Consider the following 6,186-nt stretch of genomic DNA (forward strand, 5'->3'; position numbering starts at 1 on the left):
AGTAAATAGGCACTTCCAAGTTAGGTGGATTTTTTGCAATATCAGAATATTCAGGTCTAATAATTTCAATTTTTCCATGTATCTTCTGTACTAGAGACAAATTCCTTGCGTGTCTAATTCACTTAACAAATGTGATACTAACTTAACAACTGCAGTGACTCACTTAGCAACTATGGCAAAAAAGGACATAAAATGCGGCAAATTCACTTTAAAACTGTCTCACTTAACCAGAGAAATGTTGGGCTCAATTGTGGTCATAAGTCAAGGACTACCTGCATATAAAAGTCATCCAGCCAATTTCAAGCAAAAAAGATTTTTCAATGTGCAAAATATGGGTCTCCCCTAATGATATGATATCAACATATTTTTATACAAGCCATTTTTGAAATGAATTCCTATGCCTACCAATATTATGCATATCTTCAACCACATGAAAGGATAATTCTTGGCTGAACTCAAGATTTTGGATTGAACCTTAGAGACAATTCATATCATTGGGAAAATACCAGAATGTTCTTCTCCAAACAGATAGGCTTAAGATTTTGTGTTTTAAATTATAGCTACTAAACTTCTAAGCCAAGATGTGATTTCAGTGAAGATTAAGTCATTTTTGAAAGAATGTGATTCAAAAGCAAATGTTTATATTTATTATGTTATATTAATTTCTCTAATTAGTTCTAATCTCAAAGGAATCCATCATATTTGCAGCATGCTTACCAGAGATACATAATGGCAACTCCATGTAACCATCAACACACTTTCTGACTGATGAAGCCACAAGGACATATCCTTCACTGCACTGAAATTTCAGGCTATCATTACTTTGAATAAACCGAGTTTTTCTTTCGCCTCCAAATGCAAACAATTTTTTTGTTGATAGTTGTTGTCTTGTGATACGGCATGGTGCTAAAAAACAGAAAATAAGGTAGATTTTCTCAAGGGAAGTAATTTTTCCATTGGTTTCCCTCTATTCCATAGTAACACAGTGGTTAGAATGCAGTATTGCAGGTTAATTCAGCTCACTGCCAGGAATTCGATCCTCACTGGCTCAAGGTTGACTCAGTCTTCCATCCTTCTGAGGCTGGTAAAATGAGAACCCAGATTGTTGGGGGCAATATGCGGACTCTGTAAATTGCTTAGAGAGGGCTGTAAAGCATTGTGAAGCAGTATATAAGGCTAAGTGTTATTGCTATTGCTAATACCTTTAAAACATTTTCTGAGCTATCCAATAAATATTATAAAGTCCTTCGTTGAATTAATCCCATCCTAATATCTGTAATGAGCAGAAAAATTAAACTTGGGGGACTGGAGGAACAGCCACTAACAAGACAACAAATCAGATAAAAGAAATCTGAATCCGGACCAGAAATGTTGACTCCATAGCAACAGAAGTCACTTTTCTACTTTACTGACCATTGAATTTGAATCCAGATGTAACCAGATCCCACAGTTAATCAGCATTCCACTTAAGTAAATATAAGCTTCCAATTGAACATCTTTAATTATGTTCACTGATATGCTTGCATATCAGTTTAATTTGAATCAGTTTAATTTTTCCAGATTTCAAATGAAAGAAGCTGACACTGTAGAGGGAATATTGGATTCAAATTCAAACTAATTCTCAAAAAAAGTGGCAGCTGCAATTTTATATTTTCTTCCAGTTAAAGAAAGCATGATGACTTACCCAAGCATTTTGGTGGATGAGGTGTCCATTCTTGACCCTTACACTGAATCCATTCAGGTCCTTCCAAGATATAACCAGGATTACACCTGTATTGCACTTGGTCATTTTCCAGGTATTTGGCTTTCTCAGTACTCACAATTTCCCCAAAGTCAATTTCATTTGGTTCTTCACATACTGAAATTACATTTACATAAAATTATCTTAACCTGCTTAGACAAGTTTACTTTTCCTATTTAATTTCATGAATGTGTCATGAACTGTGAGATAACAAGCTTCCTGCTCTAAACCAAGTTACACAATTATTTCCCACTTTTATCTTAACTGGAAACTAATACCTGCTGGACATTTAATCCTCACTAGAGGTAGTCCTGGATTTAGTTATCATCTGAACTCCCAGGAACTTACCTGGAGAGGAGCTTATGACGCAGATTCAGTCACCCTTCTACATAGTCACGAGCGCACTTTGGTGCTGTGCAGATTAGCTGCATTTATGGCCATTGCTGCATCCCATGACCTTGTTTTCTGACAGTTTTGCTGAAAACCAGCATTGATTTCTAATTTCCAGCAAAAGTGCATCAACAATGAACTATTTAATATCCATGGATTTGCTTATCTTACGGTGGTCGTTGGAAGGCTGATTGTTGGAATCATGGTATTTATTTAATGACCACCACGAAAAGGGCTGTGAAAATCTAATCAGTCATGTGACCGATCCATTTTATGACCATAACAAGTTATGACCATGATGAACAGAGTCCAAGTGGATTATAACTCCAAGACTACCTGCAATATGCAACCTTCCCTTGCTGATGCCTAACCTGAACAACGCTGAGGATGCAAGCTACTTTACTAAACATAACCCAATTGATTAAAGTGGGCAAACAACTCCCAGGCAATCATAAAAACAGTGATAAATAAATGACTGGGTCAAAGGGTCTATTCGTATGAATGTAAGCAAATGTATTCTTAGCTCCTGTTTCTTGTGAATATTATCCTCCGTGTCTTCTCCTAAAGGATATTCTTACCATGACTTTAGATATCTACTCATTACTTTTGTATTTATCCTGATGTAAACATAACTGAGATACATCTTTAACATTTCAAACCTTTGACATATGCATAAAAAGTTAAAACATCTCTTTTGCATAAAAGGTTACATAAGCTGCAGACATTATGTGTTGTAATGGTACACCAAAGCATTGATGAATCATAAAATTACTTCCTCTATAGGGAAGTATAGAGAAAAATAACCTATTCTAGTTAACACTCTCTTGTGGATTTCAGGAAAGCATAAAAAGCTGTAGCACTAATAGATTTTCTTCTACATATGCACAGAAAAAAAAACTGATTTTGAAAACTATATTAGGATTTATTGCCAGGAAAAGCCCTGTTTGTCTGTAATGTCTCATTTTTAGAACATTTGCATCTGAGTGGAAATATGATGTAGAAATATATTCAGTGATTATGTTCCATTTTTACATCTCTTCATTTCAACTTTTGGGTATCTTTTTTTGTTTATAAGTAAAATAAAACTTTAAGTACAAATACTTCAGTGAAAGGGCCTGGATAACTCAGTGGAGACTAAAATATATGAAGAACAGTTGCAGGAATTGGGTATGGCTAACCTAAAGAAAATAAGGACATGATAGCAGTATTCCAATATTTGAAGGGCTGCCACTAAGAAGAAGGAATCAACCTATTTTCCAAAGAAGGCAAGACAGGAAACAAAGGATAGAAACTAATCAAGGAGAGAAGCAACTAAGGAGAAACTTCTTAACTGTGAGAACAATTAACCAGTGGAATGGCTTACTTTCAGACGTCATCACCGGAGACTTTTAAGAAGAGACTAGACAGCCACTTGTCTGAAATGATATAGAGTCTGCTGCTTGAGCAGGGGATTGGACTAGAAAGCCTCCAAAGTCTCTTCCAACTCAATTATTCTGTATTCAGTACTCTATTCTGTATTCTGTTCTGAGGTAAACTTTTATATCCATCTTAATATAGACATGGTAATCACTTGGTTATTATTGTATCAAGGTCTTTATTAACTGAAACAAAATCCCTCAAAAGAGTGTGAATTTACAGTACGGATACAAAGCGATTTTCTTATTCACAAATCAGTTGCTGAAAAATCTTGTGATTGAGAGGGAAATTGTAATTATAAGTCTGTGATATTCTTAAACTATCTGCCATTATAAATTTCCAGAAAGCCACAGATGGAAAATGAAACTCTTTAGTTTCACCAAAACTAACCGTCCCTTTAATGAATGTAGCAGAAACTGTTTCCCTCAGTAACCCTTTGATTTGTCTTCTTCTTAACTTACCATTTTGAGAAGAGTAGCCTGGCCAGAGAAGAAAAGCAGCAACCAGGAGCAGCCAGCCCTTCATAGCTCTTCAGGCAATGTCTGAACCACCAAATCTCAGTTCAGCATTTTGGCTATCTCAGCTGATTTCTTCCAACTATTACCATCCTTTCCTCTTTTTATGTTTATTTGTTGTCAATAAATCTAGGAGGAGTAAATATTACTGGAATAGTATAGCAACAAACAAACCAAGCAATAGTTCAGCTTTTCAGGCAGTGCTTCGAACTCTTCAGAAGGAAAAATTATCACTTGCATTCCAAAGTAGATAAGTAGCAGAAGTTAACAGCAAAATTATTACACAAACTGATTTCTCATTTTTCCAGTTCTTAACACTGTCTTTTTATTGTAAAGCACCCAGAATGACTCAGAGGAAGTGGACAGTGTAGAAATTTGATAACTAATTAAATTACATTTGATATCTGACATACCTATTTTGCATTTATTATGTAAATATTTATAGGAACCACAAGTTTGCAGCTATCTAATAATTTATTTAAATAGCTTTGAAGTTTAACGATCTTTAGCCAAATGTAGTTAATCATTAGCCAAACCTACCAGGGAGACTGTTTGTACACTGGGATTTTTTTTTTCTTCCAGATACTGCAGATCTAGGATTGGGTTGCACTTCTATGAATATCCAGATGGACAAAATAATATCAACCCCCAGGGCTTAGAGCAGAGAAAATAACATTACCTCTTATCAGAAGGATGCAAAATATACCCTTCTCCTCTTACTAACCAGGAAAATTCCCATGCACAAGGGAAAATGTGACATTACATTTTATTTTCCTTTTTCCCATTTCTTTGTCTTTTAGAGAAAATATGATGTCACCAGTTACCAGTTTATAATACAATTTTCTTAAATTCAAAAGTCTCATCATTTTTACAGGTTTGTATAAGAAGTATTCTTTGCTGCCAGTGCCATCTAACTTCTCTGAAGAAAACAATACATATATTATCTGTCTTGTACGTTTTGAATTGAATCAAAAAGATATCAACATCTTGTATTGTTCGTGGAAACACTTTTTATCTCCACCAGGACCTGCAATATTCGATAACCGTAGCTAGTACAATAAATGTACTACTGACCACCATGTTTCTCAGTCTGGCTTAGTTCATAGGGCTTTAATACAAACTTTTCTGCATTCCTTTTCCTCCAGCCTCATCCACATACCATCAAGCCACAAAATTGGGTAATGCAATACCAAAACTCAACTGGCATAAACCACAACTTATGTCACATATGTCAGAAGGATATTGTATAGATGAAATAAAAGTTTGCATAATGACATGCACTGGATATCACAGATTCTTTCCCTTTCTGCAGAAACCCTTCTATACTTTGCCCATGATCAGCAACTGGAAATTCGTTTCAGGGAACCTCTTACTCTTTACACTTTGCATGCCCAAAGAATCTGCCCAGAACCACAGTTATTGTCCATTTGTGTATCATGTAAAAGAGCTGAAGAAGCATCATGAGAAGGAAGGCCTTTAACAACTTTCAGAAGAAAATCAATCTCTTCTTCTAATGCTCTCTGGCTAGCCAACAATATATCTTTATCACAGTTTTGGTAACAGCATGAGAAGTTAGAAGACTGCATATGTTTCTCTGTTGTCTGTGGCAGGACTCTTAATATAATGCCTGAATATAAGAGGTTTAGAAAAATGAAAAGCAGGATGATTGATTGCAGGATGGATAAAGTAAGGCCTAGTCCAGTCTTGCAACAATAACTTCCAGTATTCAGTGTCAGGAAGACTTCAAGCCCTAGCTTTGGTAAACATTGCAAAATGGATTGGCAGGAACTGGCAAAAAAGGCTGTTTAAATGATATTTATGTGTGTGTATGTATGTATGTAGATATGTAAATATATGTGTTTATACTTATATTTGTGTGTTTGTGTGCATGCATGTTTGTGTGTATTTTATTTTTTTTATTTAATTTTGTATACCGCCCTTCTCCCATAGGACTCAGGGCGGTTCACAGCATATTAAAAACAAATACTATATACAAAATACAAAGATACAAAACTACAAAATACAAACCCCAATAAAAGCCGAATTAAAAACCAAATATTGCCAGCTGTGTTTCATTAAAATTAATTTTAAAATCATCCCTACCTAAAATCCTCCCTAGGTCAG

This window comes from Protobothrops mucrosquamatus, unplaced genomic scaffold, assembly GCF_001527695.2.
Source record: "Protobothrops mucrosquamatus isolate PMUCROS unplaced genomic scaffold, P.Mucros_1.0 scaffold1365, whole genome shotgun sequence".
In the NCBI taxonomy this organism is placed as follows: domain Eukaryota; kingdom Metazoa; phylum Chordata; class Lepidosauria; order Squamata; family Viperidae; genus Protobothrops; species Protobothrops mucrosquamatus.